Here is a 13,780-nt window from a genome sequence, read left to right on the forward strand (position 1 = left end):
GAGTGTGAGGTTATTTTCCTGACACCACACTCCGAGGGCCCTCACCTCCTCCCTGTAGGCCGTCTCGTCGTTGCTGGTAATCAAGCCTACCACTGTAGTGTCGTCTGCAAACTTGATGATTGAGTTGGAGGCGTGCATGGCCACGCAGTCATGGGTGAACAGGGAGTACAGGAGAGGGCTGAGAACGCACCCTTGTGGGGCCCCAGTGTTGGATCAGCGGGGTGGAGATGTTGTTTCCTACATTTCACCACCTACGGGCCGGCCCTTTTGCAATGTAACGTTAGCTAATGCATTGGAGTCGGAAGGACAAAAATGATAGCAACCTTTCCATTGGAAACAGGCTAAAAACAATCAAACATAGCCTCATATTTATCTCATTATAGCTAGCTAATACATCCGTGTGATATCCAGACAGCTAACTTTAGCTAGCTACTACTACTGGACAGTAGATGCTGTTAGCAACAACAACAAAAAACTGCATTCAACATTGCAAGGCGATGTAGCTAAGGTTATTTACTCACGTTTAGCGCAAGGGAATCGAAATCATCGTCAAGTATGTCCTCAAGAAGGGCATCTATATCTTCGCTGTCCGTTTTTCTGGGTGTATCGTCAGTGGTGCTGACGGTGTGAAGCGAGGAACAGTTTTAGCAAGCTAACGTTACATAGCTAACTACGTGATTTAGCTAACATGCTTGATGAAATAACAATGCATTTTAGGAAGGCTGGCGTTTGCAACTAATTAGCTAAAACACCTGGGCATTACCAATCACAGGAGAAAAATATCACGTTGTCGGCAGGATTCGAACCTGCGCGGGAAGATCCCAATGGATTTCTAGTCCATCGCCTTAACCACTCGGCCACGACAACTGCTGATACTATTGAAGACAGAAACCGGTAATAGCCAACATAAAATTACAAATATATCAGACACTGACTGATATTATGTTTTAGCAAAACTCAAATTACGTTGGTAACCATTTTTTCCAGGCTGTATCACAACCGGCAGTGATTGATAGGCCCAGAGGGCAGCGCACAATTGGCCCTGCGTCATCCGGGTTTGGCAGGTGTAGGCCTTCATTGAAAATAAGAATTTGTTCTTAACTGATTTGCCTAGTTAAATAATAAAAAATAAAAAATAGCAATAAGGCACCTCGGGGGATTGTGGTATATCGCCAAAGGGGGAGATCAAGCTGATCCTAACTGTTATAGGCCTATTTCTATTTTTCCCCGTTTATCAAAAGTGTTGGAAAACTTGTCAATAATCAATTGACTGGCTTTCTTGATGTCTATAGTATTCTCTCTGGTATGCAATCTGTTTTTTTTTTTGTCTCAGCCACTGCCTGTCACCAAGGGAGTACCCCAAGGCTCCATCCTTACTTATTGTTTAAACAGAAAACACAGGAGATTGGTGGCACCTCCTAGTGGTTAAAGCGTTGGACTAGTAACCGGAAGGTTGCAAGTTCAAATCCCCGAGCTGACAAGGTACAAATCTGTCGTTCTGCCCCTGAACTGACAGTTAACCCACTGTTCCTAGGCCGTCACTGAAAATAAGAATTTGTTCTTAACTGACTTGCGTAGTTAAATAAAGGTAAAATACATTTGGGAGGAGGAGCTCGTAGTAATGGCTGGAAGCGGAATCAGTTGAATGGTATCAAATGCATCAAACACATAGTTTGATTCCATTTGCTCCATTCCAGACATTATTATGAGCCGTCCTCCCCTCAGCAGCCTACACTGATATAACATTATCATAGTATTATAAAGAGAACATTGGTGAAAACTGTTAGTACAGAAATATCTGTACTATCCGACAGGATGCTCTCGATTGTGCAGTTGTAAAAGTTTGTGAGTGTTTTTGGTGACAAGCCAAATTTCTTCAGCCTCCTGAGGTTGAAAAGGCGCTGCTGCGCCTTCTTCACCACGCTGTGTGTCTGTGTGGGTGGACCATTTCAGTTTGTCCGTGATGTGTACGCCGAGGAACTTTCCACCTTCTCCACTACTGTCCCGTCGATATGGATAGGGGGCTTCTCCCTCTGCTGTTTCCTGAAGTCCACGATCATCTCCTTTGTTTTGTTGACATTGAGTGTGAGGTTATTTTCCTGACACCACACTCCGAGGGCCCTCACCTCCTCCCTGTAGGCCGTCTCGTCGTTGCTGGTAATCAAGCCTACCACTGTAGTGTCGTCTGCAAACTTGATGATTGAGTTGGAGGCGTGCATGGCCACGCAGTCATGGGTGAACAGGGAGTACAGGAGAGGGCTGAGAACGCACCCTTGTGGGGCCCCAGTGTTGAGGATCAGCGGGGTGGAGATGTTGTTTCCTACATTTCACCACCTACGGGCCGGCCCTTTTGCAATGTAACGTTAGCTAATGCATTGGAGTCGGAAGGACAAAAATGATAGCAACCTTTCCATTGGAAACAGGCTAAAAACAATCAAACATAGCCTCATATTTATCTCATTATAGCTAGCTAATACATCCGTGTGATATCCAGACAGCTAACTTTAGCTAGCTACTACTACTGGACAGTAGATGCTGTTAGCAACAACAACAAAAAACTGCATTCAACATTGCAAGGCGATGTAGCTAAGGTTATTTACTCACGTTTAGCGCAAGGGAATCGAAATCATCGTCAAGTATGTCCTCAAGAAGGGCATCTATATCTTCGCTGTCCGTTTTTCTGGGTGTATCGTCAGTGGTGCTGACGGTGTGAAGCGAGGAACAGTTTTAGCAAGCTAACGTTACATAGCTAACTACGTGATTTAGCTAACATGCTTGATGAAATAACAATGCATTTTAGGAAGGCTGGCGTTTGCAACTAATTAGCTAACGTTACATAGCTATCGTCGTTAGTTACATTGCATAAGCTTCCACTGTGTCAGTCATGGTCAACAACTTGGTTTGCTAACCTTGCTTGCTAACGTTAGTCCATTCCCCCGTACTAACGTTAGCTATCGTTAACGTTAGCCGGTTGACACTTGCATTTTACTACGCACCAGTGTTTTCTTTCTTTCCCAGTTTGCGTTAAACATTTCCCAGCCGTCGATAAATCTGAGGGAGCTTGAAGTTGTGGCGTCAAATATACATTGCGACAGAACTTTGTTTCAACCTCATCTAGCAATTCGTCCAAATCGTCCGCCATAGCTTCAGGGTACTGCTGCTTATTGACTGTTGTCATGAACAGGAGTGCTTGATTGACAGGCGTAACCTAATTTCAAGTAGGTAAAGATTGATACCGTGTAGCTAGCGATTTATGTGTAGTGATACAGATACTGGCTATCTATGATACAATGTAAACACCTGGGCATTACCAATCACAGGAGAAAAATATCACGTTGTCGGCAGGATTCGAACCTGCGCGGGAAGATCCCAATGGATTTCTAGTCCATCGCCTTAACCACTCGGCCACGACAACTGCTGATACTATTGAAGACAGAAACCGGTAATAGCCAACATAAAATTACAAATATATCAGACACTGACTGATATTATGTTTTAGCAAAACTCAAATTACGTTGGTAACCATTTTTTCCAGGCTGTATCACAACCGGCAGTGATTGATAGGCCCAGAGGGCAGCGCACAATTGGCCCTGCGTCATCCGGGTTTGGCAGGTGTAGGCCTTCATTGAAAATAAGAATTTGTTCTTAACTGATTTGCCTAGTTAAATAATAAAAAATAAAAAATAGCAATAAGGCACCTCGGGGGATTGTGGTATATCGCCAAAGGGGGAGATCAAGCTGATCCTAACTGTTATAGGCCTATTTCTATTTTTCCCCGTTTATCAAAAGTGTTGGAAAACTTGTCAATAATCAATTGACTGGCTTTCTTGATGTCTATAGTATTCTCTCTGGTATGCAATCTGTTTTTTTTTTTGTCTCAGCCACTGCCTGTCACCAAGGGAGTACCCCAAGGCTCCATCCTTACTTATTGTTTAAACAGAAAACACAGGAGATTGGTGGCACCTCCTAGTGGTTAAAGCGTTGGACTAGTAACCGGAAGGTTGCAAGTTCAAATCCCCGAGCTGACAAGGTACAAATCTGTCGTTCTGCCCCTGAACTGACAGTTAACCCACTGTTCCTAGGCCGTCACTGAAAATAAGAATTTGTTCTTAACTGACTTGCGTAGTTAAATAAAGGTAAAATACATTTGGGAGGAGGAGCTCGTAGTAATGGCTGGAAGCGGAATCAGTTGAATGGTATCAAATGCATCAAACACATAGTTTGATTCCATTTGCTCCATTCCAGACATTATTATGAGCCGTCCTCCCCTCAGCAGCCTACACTGATATAACATTATCATAGTATTATAAAGAGAACATTGGTGAAAACTGTTAGTACAGAAATATCTGTACTATCCGACAGGATGCTCTCGATTGTGCAGTTGTAAAAGTTTGTGAGTGTTTTTGGTGACAAGCCAAATTTCTTCAGCCTCCTGAGGTTGAAAAGGCGCTGCTGCGCCTTCTTCACCACGCTGTGTGTCTGTGTGGGTGGACCATTTCAGTTTGTCCGTGATGTGTACGCCGAGGAACTTTCCACCTTCTCCACTACTGTCCCGTCGATATGGATAGGGGGCTTCTCCCTCTGCTGTTTCCTGAAGTCCACGATCATCTCCTTTGTTTTGTTGACATTGAGTGTGAGGTTATTTTCCTGACACCACACTCCGAGGGCCCTCACCTCCTCCCTGTAGGCCGTCTCGTCGTTGCTGGTAATCAAGCCTACCACTGTAGTGTCGTCTGCAAACTTGATGATTGAGTTGGAGGCGTGCATGGCCACGCAGTCATGGGTGAACAGGGAGTACAGGAGAGGGCTGAGAACGCACCCTTGTGGGGCCCCAGTGTTGAGGATCAGCGGGGTGGAGATGTTGTTTCCTACATTTCACCACCTACGGGCCGGCCCTTTTGCAATGTAACGTTAGCTAATGCATTGGAGTCGGAAGGACAAAAATGATAGCAACCTTTCCATTGGAAACAGGCTAAAAACAATCAAACATAGCCTCATATTTATCTCATTATAGCTAGCTAATACATCCGTGTGATATCCAGACAGCTAACTTTAGCTAGCTACTACTACTGGACAGTAGATGCTGTTAGCAACAACAACAAAAAACTGCATTCAACATTGCAAGGCGATGTAGCTAAGGTTATTTACTCACGTTTAGCGCAAGGGAATCGAAATCATCGTCAAGTATGTCCTCAAGAAGGGCATCTATATCTTCGCTGTCCGTTTTTCTGGGTGTATCGTCAGTGGTGCTGACGGTGTGAAGCGAGGAACAGTTTTAGCAAGCTAACGTTACATAGCTAACTACGTGATTTAGCTAACATGCTTGATGAAATAACAATGCATTTTAGGAAGGCTGGCGTTTGCAACTAATTAGCTAACGTTACATAGCTATCGTCGTTAGTTACATTGCATAAGCTTCCACTGTGTCAGTCATGGTCAACAACTTGGTTTGCTAACCTTGCTTGCTAACGTTAGTCCATTCCCCCGTACTAACGTTAGCTATCGTTAACGTTAGCCGGTTGACACTTGCATTTTACTACGCACCAGTGTTTTCTTTCTTTCCCAGTTTGCGTTAAACATTTCCCAGCCGTCGATAAATCTGAGGGAGCTTGAAGTTGTGGCGTCAAATATACATTGCGACAGAACTTTGTTTCAACCTCATCTAGCAATTCGTCCAAATCGTCCGCCATAGCTTCAGGGTACTGCTGCTTATTGACTGTTGTCATGAACAGGAGTGCTTGATTGACAGGCGTAACCTAATTTCAAGTGTAGTGATACAGATACTACTGGCTATCTATGATACAATGTAAACGCCTGGGCATTACCAATCACAGTAGAAAAATATCACGTTGTCGGCAGGATTCGAACCTGCGCGGGAAGATCCCAATGGATTTCTAGTCCATCGCCTTAACCACTCGGCCACGACAACTGCTGATACTATTGAAGACAGAAACCGGCAATAGCCAACACAAAAATACAAATATATCAGACACTGACTGATATTATGTTTTAGCAAAACTCAAATTACGTTGGTAACCATTTTTTCCAGGCTGTATCACAACCGGCAGTGATTGATAGGCCCAGAGGGCAGCGCAAAATTGGCCCTGCGTCATCCGGGTTTGGCAGGTGTAGGCCTTCATTGAAAATAAGAATTTGTTCTTAACTGATTTGCCTAGTTAAATAATAAAAAATATAAAATAGCAATAAGGCACCTCGGGGGATTGTGGTATATCGCCAAAGGGGGAGATCAAGCTGATCCTAACTGTTATAGGCCTATTTCTATTTTTCCCCGTTTATCAAAAGTGTTGGAAAACTTGTCAATAATCAATTGACTGGCTTTCTTGATGTCTATAGTATTCTCGCTGGTATGCAATCTGTTTTTTTTTGTCTCAGCCACTGCCTGTCACCAAGGGAGTACCCCAAGGCTCGATCCTTACTTATTGTTTAAACAGAAAACACAGGAGATTGGTGGCACCTCCTAGTGGTTAAAGCGTTGGACTAGTAACCGGAAGGTTGCAAGTTCATATCCCCGAGCTGACAAGGTACAAATCTGTCGTTCTGCCCCTGAACTGACAGTTAACCCACTGTTCCTAGGCCGTCACTGAAAATAAGAATTTGTTCTTAACTGACTTGCGTAGTTAAATAAAGGTAAAATACATTTGGGAGGAGGAGCTCGTAGTAATGGCTGGAAGCGGAATCAGTTGAATGGTATCAAATGCATCAAACACATAGTTTGATTCCATTTGCTCCATTCCAGACATTATTATGAGCCGTCCTCCCCTCAGCAGCCTACACTGATATAACATTATCATAGTATTATAAAGAGAACATTGGTGAAAACTGTTAGTACAGAAATATCTGTACTATCCGACAGGATGCTCTCGATTGTGCAGTTGTAAAAGTTTGTGAGTGTTTTTGGTGACAAGCCAAATTTCTTCAGCCTCCTGAGGTTGAAAAGGCGCTGCTGCGCCTTCTTCACCACGCTGTGTGTCTGTGTGGGTGGACCATTTCAGTTTGTCCGTGATGTGTACGCCGAGGAACTTTCCACCTTCTCCACTACTGTCCCGTCGATATGGATAGGGGGCTTCTCCCTCTGCTGTTTCCTGAAGTCCACGATCATCTCCTTTGTTTTGTTGACATTGAGTGTGAGGTTATTTTCCTGACACCACACTCCGAGGGCCCTCACCTCCTCCCTGTAGGCCGTCTCGTCGTTGCTGGTAATCAAGCCTACCACTGTAGTGTCGTCTGCAAACTTGATGATTGAGTTGGAGGCGTGCATGGCCACGCAGTCATGGGTGAACAGGGAGTACAGGAGAGGGCTGAGAACGCACCCTTGTGGGGCCCCAGTGTTGAGGATCAGCGGGGTGGAGATGTTGTTTCCTACATTTCACCACCTACGGGCCGGCCCTTTTGCAATGTAACGTTAGCTAATGCATTGGAGTCGGAAGGACAAAAATGATAGCAACCTTTCCATTGGAAACAGGCTAAAAACAATCAAACATAGCCTCATATTTATCTCATTATAGCTAGCTAATACATCCGTGTGATATCCAGACAGCTAACTTTAGCTAGCTACTACTACTGGACAGTAGATGCTGTTAGCAACAACAACAAAAAACTGCATTCAACATTGCAAGGCGATGTAGCTAAGGTTATTTACTCACGTTTAGCGCAAGGGAATCGAAATCATCGTCAAGTATGTCCTCAAGAAGGGCATCTATATCTTCGCTGTCCGTTTTTCTGGGTGTATCGTCAGTGGTGCTGACGGTGTGAAGCGAGGAACAGTTTTAGCAAGCTAACGTTACATAGCTAACTACGTGATTTAGCTAACATGCTTGATGAAATAACAATGCATTTTAGGAAGGCTGGCGTTTGCAACTAATTAGCTAACGTTACATAGCTATCGTCGTTAGTTACATTGCATAAGCTTCCACTGTGTCAGTCATGGTCAACAACTTGGTTTGCTAACCTTGCTTGCTAACGTTAGTCCATTCCCCCGTACTAACGTTAGCTATCGTTAACGTTAGCCGGTTGACACTTGCATTTTACTACGCACCAGTGTTTTCTTTCTTTCCCAGTTTGCGTTAAACATTTCCCAGCCGTCGATAAATCTGAGGGAGCTTGAAGTTGTGGCGTCAAATATACATTGCGACAGAACTTTGTTTCAACCTCATCTAGCAATTCGTCCAAATCGTCCGCCATAGCTTCAGGGTACTGCTGCTTATTGACTGTTGTCATGAACAGGAGTGCTTGATTGACAGGCGTAACCTAATTTCAAGTGTAGTGATACAGATACTGGCTATCTATGATACAATGTAAACGCCTGGGCATTACCAATCACAGTAGAAAAATATCACGTTGTCGGCAGGATTCGAACCTGCGCGGGAAGATCCCAATGGATTTCTAGTCCATCGCCTTAACCACTCGGCCACGACAACTGCTGATACTATTGAAGACAGAAACCGGCAATAGCCAACACAAAAATACAAATATATCAGACACTGACTGATATTATGTTTTAGCAAAACTCAAATTACGTTGGTAACCATTTTTTCCAGGCTGTATCACAACCGGCAGTGATTGATAGGCCCAGAGGGCAGCGCAAAATTGGCCCTGCGTCATCCGGGTTTGGCAGGTGTAGGCCTTCATTGAAAATAAGAATTTGTTCTTAACTGATTTGCCTAGTTAAATAATAAAAAATATAAAATAGCAATAAGGCACCTCGGGGGATTGTGGTATATCGCCAAAGGGGGAGATCAAGCTGATCCTAACTGTTATAGGCCTATTTCTATTTTTCCCCGTTTATCAAAAGTGTTGGAAAACTTGTCAATAATCAATTGACTGGCTTTCTTGATGTCTATAGTATTCTCGCTGGTATGCAATCTGTTTTTTTTTGTCTCAGCCACTGCCTGTCACCAAGGGAGTACCCCAAGGCTCGATCCTTACTTATTGTTTAAACAGAAAACACAGGAGATTGGTGGCACCTCCTAGTGGTTAAAGCGTTGGACTAGTAACCGGAAGGTTGCAAGTTCATATCCCCGAGCTGACAAGGTACAAATCTGTCGTTCTGCCCCTGAACTGACAGTTAACCCACTGTTCCTAGGCCGTCACTGAAAATAAGAATTTGTTCTTAACTGACTTGCGTAGTTAAATAAAGGTAAAATACATTTGGGAGGAGGAGCTCGTAGTAATGGCTGGAAGCGGAATCAGTTGAATGGTATCAAATGCATCAAACACATAGTTTGATTCCATTTGCTCCATTCCAGACATTATTATGAGCCGTCCTCCCCTCAGCAGCCTACACTGATATAACATTATCATAGTATTATAAAGAGAACATTGGTGAAAACTGTTAGTACAGAAATATCTGTACTATCCGACAGGATGCTCTCGATTGTGCAGTTGTAAAAGTTTGTGAGTGTTTTTGGTGACAAGCCAAATTTCTTCAGCCTCCTGAGGTTGAAAAGGCGCTGCTGCGCCTTCTTCACCACGCTGTGTGTCTGTGTGGGTGGACCATTTCAGTTTGTCCGTGATGTGTACGCCGAGGAACTTTCCACCTTCTCCACTACTGTCCCGTCGATATGGATAGGGGGCTTCTCCCTCTGCTGTTTCCTGAAGTCCACGATCATCTCCTTTGTTTTGTTGACATTGAGTGTGAGGTTATTTTCCTGACACCACACTCCGAGGGCCCTCACCTCCTCCCTGTAGGCCGTCTCGTCGTTGCTGGTAATCAAGCCTACCACTGTAGTGTCGTCTGCAAACTTGATGATTGAGTTGGAGGCGTGCATGGCCACGCAGTCATGGGTGAACAGGGAGTACAGGAGAGGGCTGAGAACGCACCCTTGTGGGGCCCCAGTGTTGAGGATCAGCGGGGTGGAGATGTTGTTTCCTACATTTCACCACCTACGGGCCGGCCCTTTTGCAATGTAACGTTAGCTAATGCATTGGAGTCGGAAGGACAAAAATGATAGCAACCTTTCCATTGGAAACAGGCTAAAAACAATCAAACATAGCCTCATATTTATCTCATTATAGCTAGCTAATACATCCGTGTGATATCCAGACAGCTAACTTTAGCTAGCTACTACTACTGGACAGTAGATGCTGTTAGCAACAACAACAAAAAACTGCATTCAACATTGCAAGGCGATGTAGCTAAGGTTATTTACTCACGTTTAGCGCAAGGGAATCGAAATCATCGTCAAGTATGTCCTCAAGAAGGGCATCTATATCTTCGCTGTCCGTTTTTCTGGGTGTATCGTCAGTGGTGCTGACGGTGTGAAGCGAGGAACAGTTTTAGCAAGCTAACGTTACATAGCTAACTACGTGATTTAGCTAACATGCTTGATGAAATAACAATGCATTTTAGGAAGGCTGGCGTTTGCAACTAATTAGCTAACGTTACATAGCTATCGTCGTTAGTTACATTGCATAAGCTTCCACTGTGTCAATCATGGTCAACAACTTGGTTTGCTAACCTTGCTTGCTAACGTTAGTCCATTCCCCCGTACTAACGTTAGCTATCGTTAACGTTAGCCGGTTGACACTTGCATTTTACTACGCACCAGTGTTTTCTTTCTTTCCCAGTTTGCGTTAAACATTTCCCAGCCGTCGATAAATCTGAGGGAGCTTGAAGTTGTGGCGTCAAATATACATTGCGACAGAACTTTGTTTCAACCTCATCTAGCAATTCGTCCAAATCGTCCGCCATAGCTTCAGGGTACTGCTGCTTATTGACTGTTGTCATGAACAGGAGTGCTTGATTGACAGGCGTAACCTAATTTCAAGTAGGTAAAGATTGATACCGTGTAGCTAGCGATTTATGTGTAGTGATACAGATACTGGCTATCTATGATACAATGTAAACACCTGGGCATTACCAATCACAGGAGAAAAATATCACGTTGTCGGCAGGATTCGAACCTGCGCGGGAAGATCCCAATGGATTTCTAGTCCATCGCCTTAACCACTCGGCCACGACAACTGCTGATACTATTGAAGACAGAAACCGGTAATAGCCAACATAATAGCCCAAGGCTTGATCCTTACTTATTGTTTAAACAGAAAACACAGGAGATTGGTGGCACCTCCTAGTGGTTAAAGCGTTGGACTAGTAACCGGAAGGTTGCAAGTTCATATCCCCGAGCTGACAAGGTACAAATCTGTCGTTCTGCCCCTGAACTGACAGTTAACCCACTGTTCCTAGGCCGTCACTGAAAATAAGAATTTGTTCTTAACTGACTTGTGTAGTTAAATAAAGGTAAAATACATTTGGGAGGAGGAGCTCGTAGTAATGGCTGGAAGCGGAATCAGTTGAATGGTATCAAATGCATCAAACACATAGTTTGATTCCATTTGCTCCATTCCAGACATTATTATGAGCCGTCCTCCCCTCAGCAGCCTACAGTGATATAACATTATCATAGTATTATAAAGAGAACATTGGTGAAAACTGTTAGTACAGAAATATCTGTACTATCCGACAGGATGCTCTCGATTGTGCAGTTGTAAAAGTTTGTGAGTGTTTTTGGTGACAAGCCAAATTTCTTCAGCCTCCTGAGGTTGAAAAGGCGCTGCTGCGCCTTCTTCACCACGCTGTGTGTCTGTGTGGGTGGACCATTTCAGTTTGTCCGTGATGTGTACGCCGAGGAACTTTCCACCTTCTCCACTACTGTCCCGTCGATATGGATAGGGGGCTTCTCCCTCTGCTGTTTCCTGAAGTCCACGATCATCTCCTTTGTTTTGTTGACATTGAGTGTGAGGTTATTTTCCTGACACCACACTCCGAGGGCCCTCACCTCCTCCCTGTAGGCCGTCTCGTCGTTGCTGGTAATCAAGCCTACCACTGTAGTGTCGTCTGCAAACTTGATGATTGAGTTGGAGGCGTGCATGGCCACGCAGTCATGGGTGAACAGGGAGTACAGGAGAGGGCTGAGAACGCACCCTTGTGGGGCCCCAGTGTTGAGGATCAGCGGGGTGGAGATGTTGTTTCCTACATTTCACCACCTACGGGCCGGCCCTTTTGCAATGTAACGTTAGCTAATGCATTGGAGTCGGAAGGACAAAAATGATAGCAACCTTTCCATTGGAAACAGGCTAAAAACAATCAAACATAGCCTCATATTTATCTCATTATAGCTAGCTAATACATCCGTGTGATATCCAGACAGCTAACTTTAGCTAGCTACTACTACTGGACAGTAGATGCTGTTAGCAACAACAACAAAAAACTGCATTCAACATTGCAAGGCGATGTAGCTAAGGTTATTTACTCACGTTTAGCGCAAGGGAATCGAAATCATCGTCAAGTATGTCCTCAAGAAGGGCATCTATATCTTCGCTGTCCGTTTTTCTGGGTGTATCGTCAGTGGTGCTGACGGTGTGAAGCGAGGAACAGTTTTAGCAAGCTAACGTTACATAGCTAACTACGTGATTTAGCTAACATGCTTGATGAAATAACAATGCATTTTAGGAAGGCTGGCGTTTGCAACTAATTAGCTAACGTTACATAGCTATCGTCGTTAGTTACATTGCATAAGCTTCCACTGTGTCAATCATGGTCAACAACTTGGTTTGCTAACCTTGCTTGCTAACGTTAGTCCATTCCCCCGTACTAACGTTAGCTATCGTTAACGTTAGCCGGTTGACACTTGCATTTTACTACGCACCAGTGTTTTCTTTCTTTCCCAGTTTGCGTTAAACATTTCCCAGCCGTCGATAAATCTGAGGGAGCTTGAAGTTGTGGCGTCAAATATACATTGCGACAGAACTTTGTTTCAACCTCATCTAGCAATTCGTCCAAATCGTCCGCCATAGCTTCAGGGTACTGCTGCTTATTGACTGTTGTCATGAACAGGAGTGCTTGATTGACAGGCGTAACCTAATTTCAAGTAGGTAAAGATTGATACCGTGTAGCTAGCGATTTATGTGTAGTGATACAGATACTGGCTATCTATGATACAATGTAAACACCTGGGCATTACCAATCACAGGAGAAAAATATCACGTTGTCGGCAGGATTCGAACCTGCGCGGGAAGATCCCAATGGATTTCTAGTCCATCGCCTTAACCACTCGGCCACGACAACTGCTGATACTATTGAAGACAGAAACCGGTAATAGCCAACATAATAGCCCAAGGCTTGATCCTTACTTATTGTTTAAACAGAAAACACAGGAGATTGGTGGCACCTCCTAGTGGTTAAAGCGTTGGACTAGTAACCGGAAGGTTGCAAGTTCATATCCCCGAGCTGACAAGGTACAAATCTGTCGTTCTGCCCCTGAACTGACAGTTAACCCACTGTTCCTAGGCCGTCACTGAAAATAAGAATTTGTTCTTAACTGACTTGTGTAGTTAAATAAAGGTAAAATACATTTGGGAGGAGGAGCTCGTAGTAATGGCTGGAAGCGGAATCAGTTGAATGGTATCAAATGCATCAAACACATAGTTTGATTCCATTTGCTCCATTCCAGACATTATTATGAGCCGTCCTCCCCTCAGCAGCCTACAGTGATATAACATTATCATAGTATTATAAAGAGAACATTGGTGAAAACTGTTAGTACAGAAATATCTGTACTATCCGACAGGATGCTCTCGATTGTGCAGTTGTAAAAGTTTGTGAGTGTTTTTGGTGACAAGCCAAATTTCTTCAGCCTCCTGAGGTTGAAAAGGCGCTGCTGCGCCTTCTTCACCACGCTGTGTGTCTGTGTGGGTGGACCATTTCAGTTTGTCCGTGATGTGTACGCCGAGGAACTTTCCACCTTCTCCACTACTGTCC

General features: G+C 44.1%; 6 non-coding genes across 6 annotated transcripts; all 6 read right to left on the reverse strand.

Moving 5' to 3' along the window:
- Nucleotides 1-785: 785 nt before the first annotated feature.
- On the reverse strand, nt 786-867 carry trnas-aga (transfer RNA serine (anticodon AGA)). The gene has a single exon. It is a non-coding gene; the product is annotated as a tRNA-Ser (tRNA).
- A 2,466-nt stretch (nt 868-3,333) lies between these two features.
- trnas-aga (transfer RNA serine (anticodon AGA)) lies at nt 3,334-3,415 on the reverse strand. Its single transcript has one exon. It is a non-coding gene; the product is annotated as a tRNA-Ser (tRNA).
- A 2,432-nt stretch (nt 3,416-5,847) lies between these two features.
- trnas-aga (transfer RNA serine (anticodon AGA)) lies at nt 5,848-5,929 on the reverse strand. The gene has a single exon. It is a non-coding gene; the product is annotated as a tRNA-Ser (tRNA).
- Nucleotides 5,930-8,356: 2,427 nt separating this feature from the next.
- On the reverse strand, nt 8,357-8,438 carry trnas-aga (transfer RNA serine (anticodon AGA)). The gene has a single exon. It is a non-coding gene; the product is annotated as a tRNA-Ser (tRNA).
- A 2,464-nt stretch (nt 8,439-10,902) lies between these two features.
- Nucleotides 10,903-10,984, reverse strand: trnas-aga (transfer RNA serine (anticodon AGA)). Its single transcript has one exon. It is a non-coding gene; the product is annotated as a tRNA-Ser (tRNA).
- Nucleotides 10,985-13,005: 2,021 nt separating this feature from the next.
- Nucleotides 13,006-13,087, reverse strand: trnas-aga (transfer RNA serine (anticodon AGA)). The gene has a single exon. It is a non-coding gene; the product is annotated as a tRNA-Ser (tRNA).
- Nucleotides 13,088-13,780: the final 693 nt, after the last annotated feature.

This window comes from Oncorhynchus clarkii, chromosome 2 (genome assembly GCF_045791955.1).
Source record: "Oncorhynchus clarkii lewisi isolate Uvic-CL-2024 chromosome 2, UVic_Ocla_1.0, whole genome shotgun sequence".
NCBI lineage: Eukaryota > Metazoa > Chordata > Actinopteri > Salmoniformes > Salmonidae > Oncorhynchus > Oncorhynchus clarkii.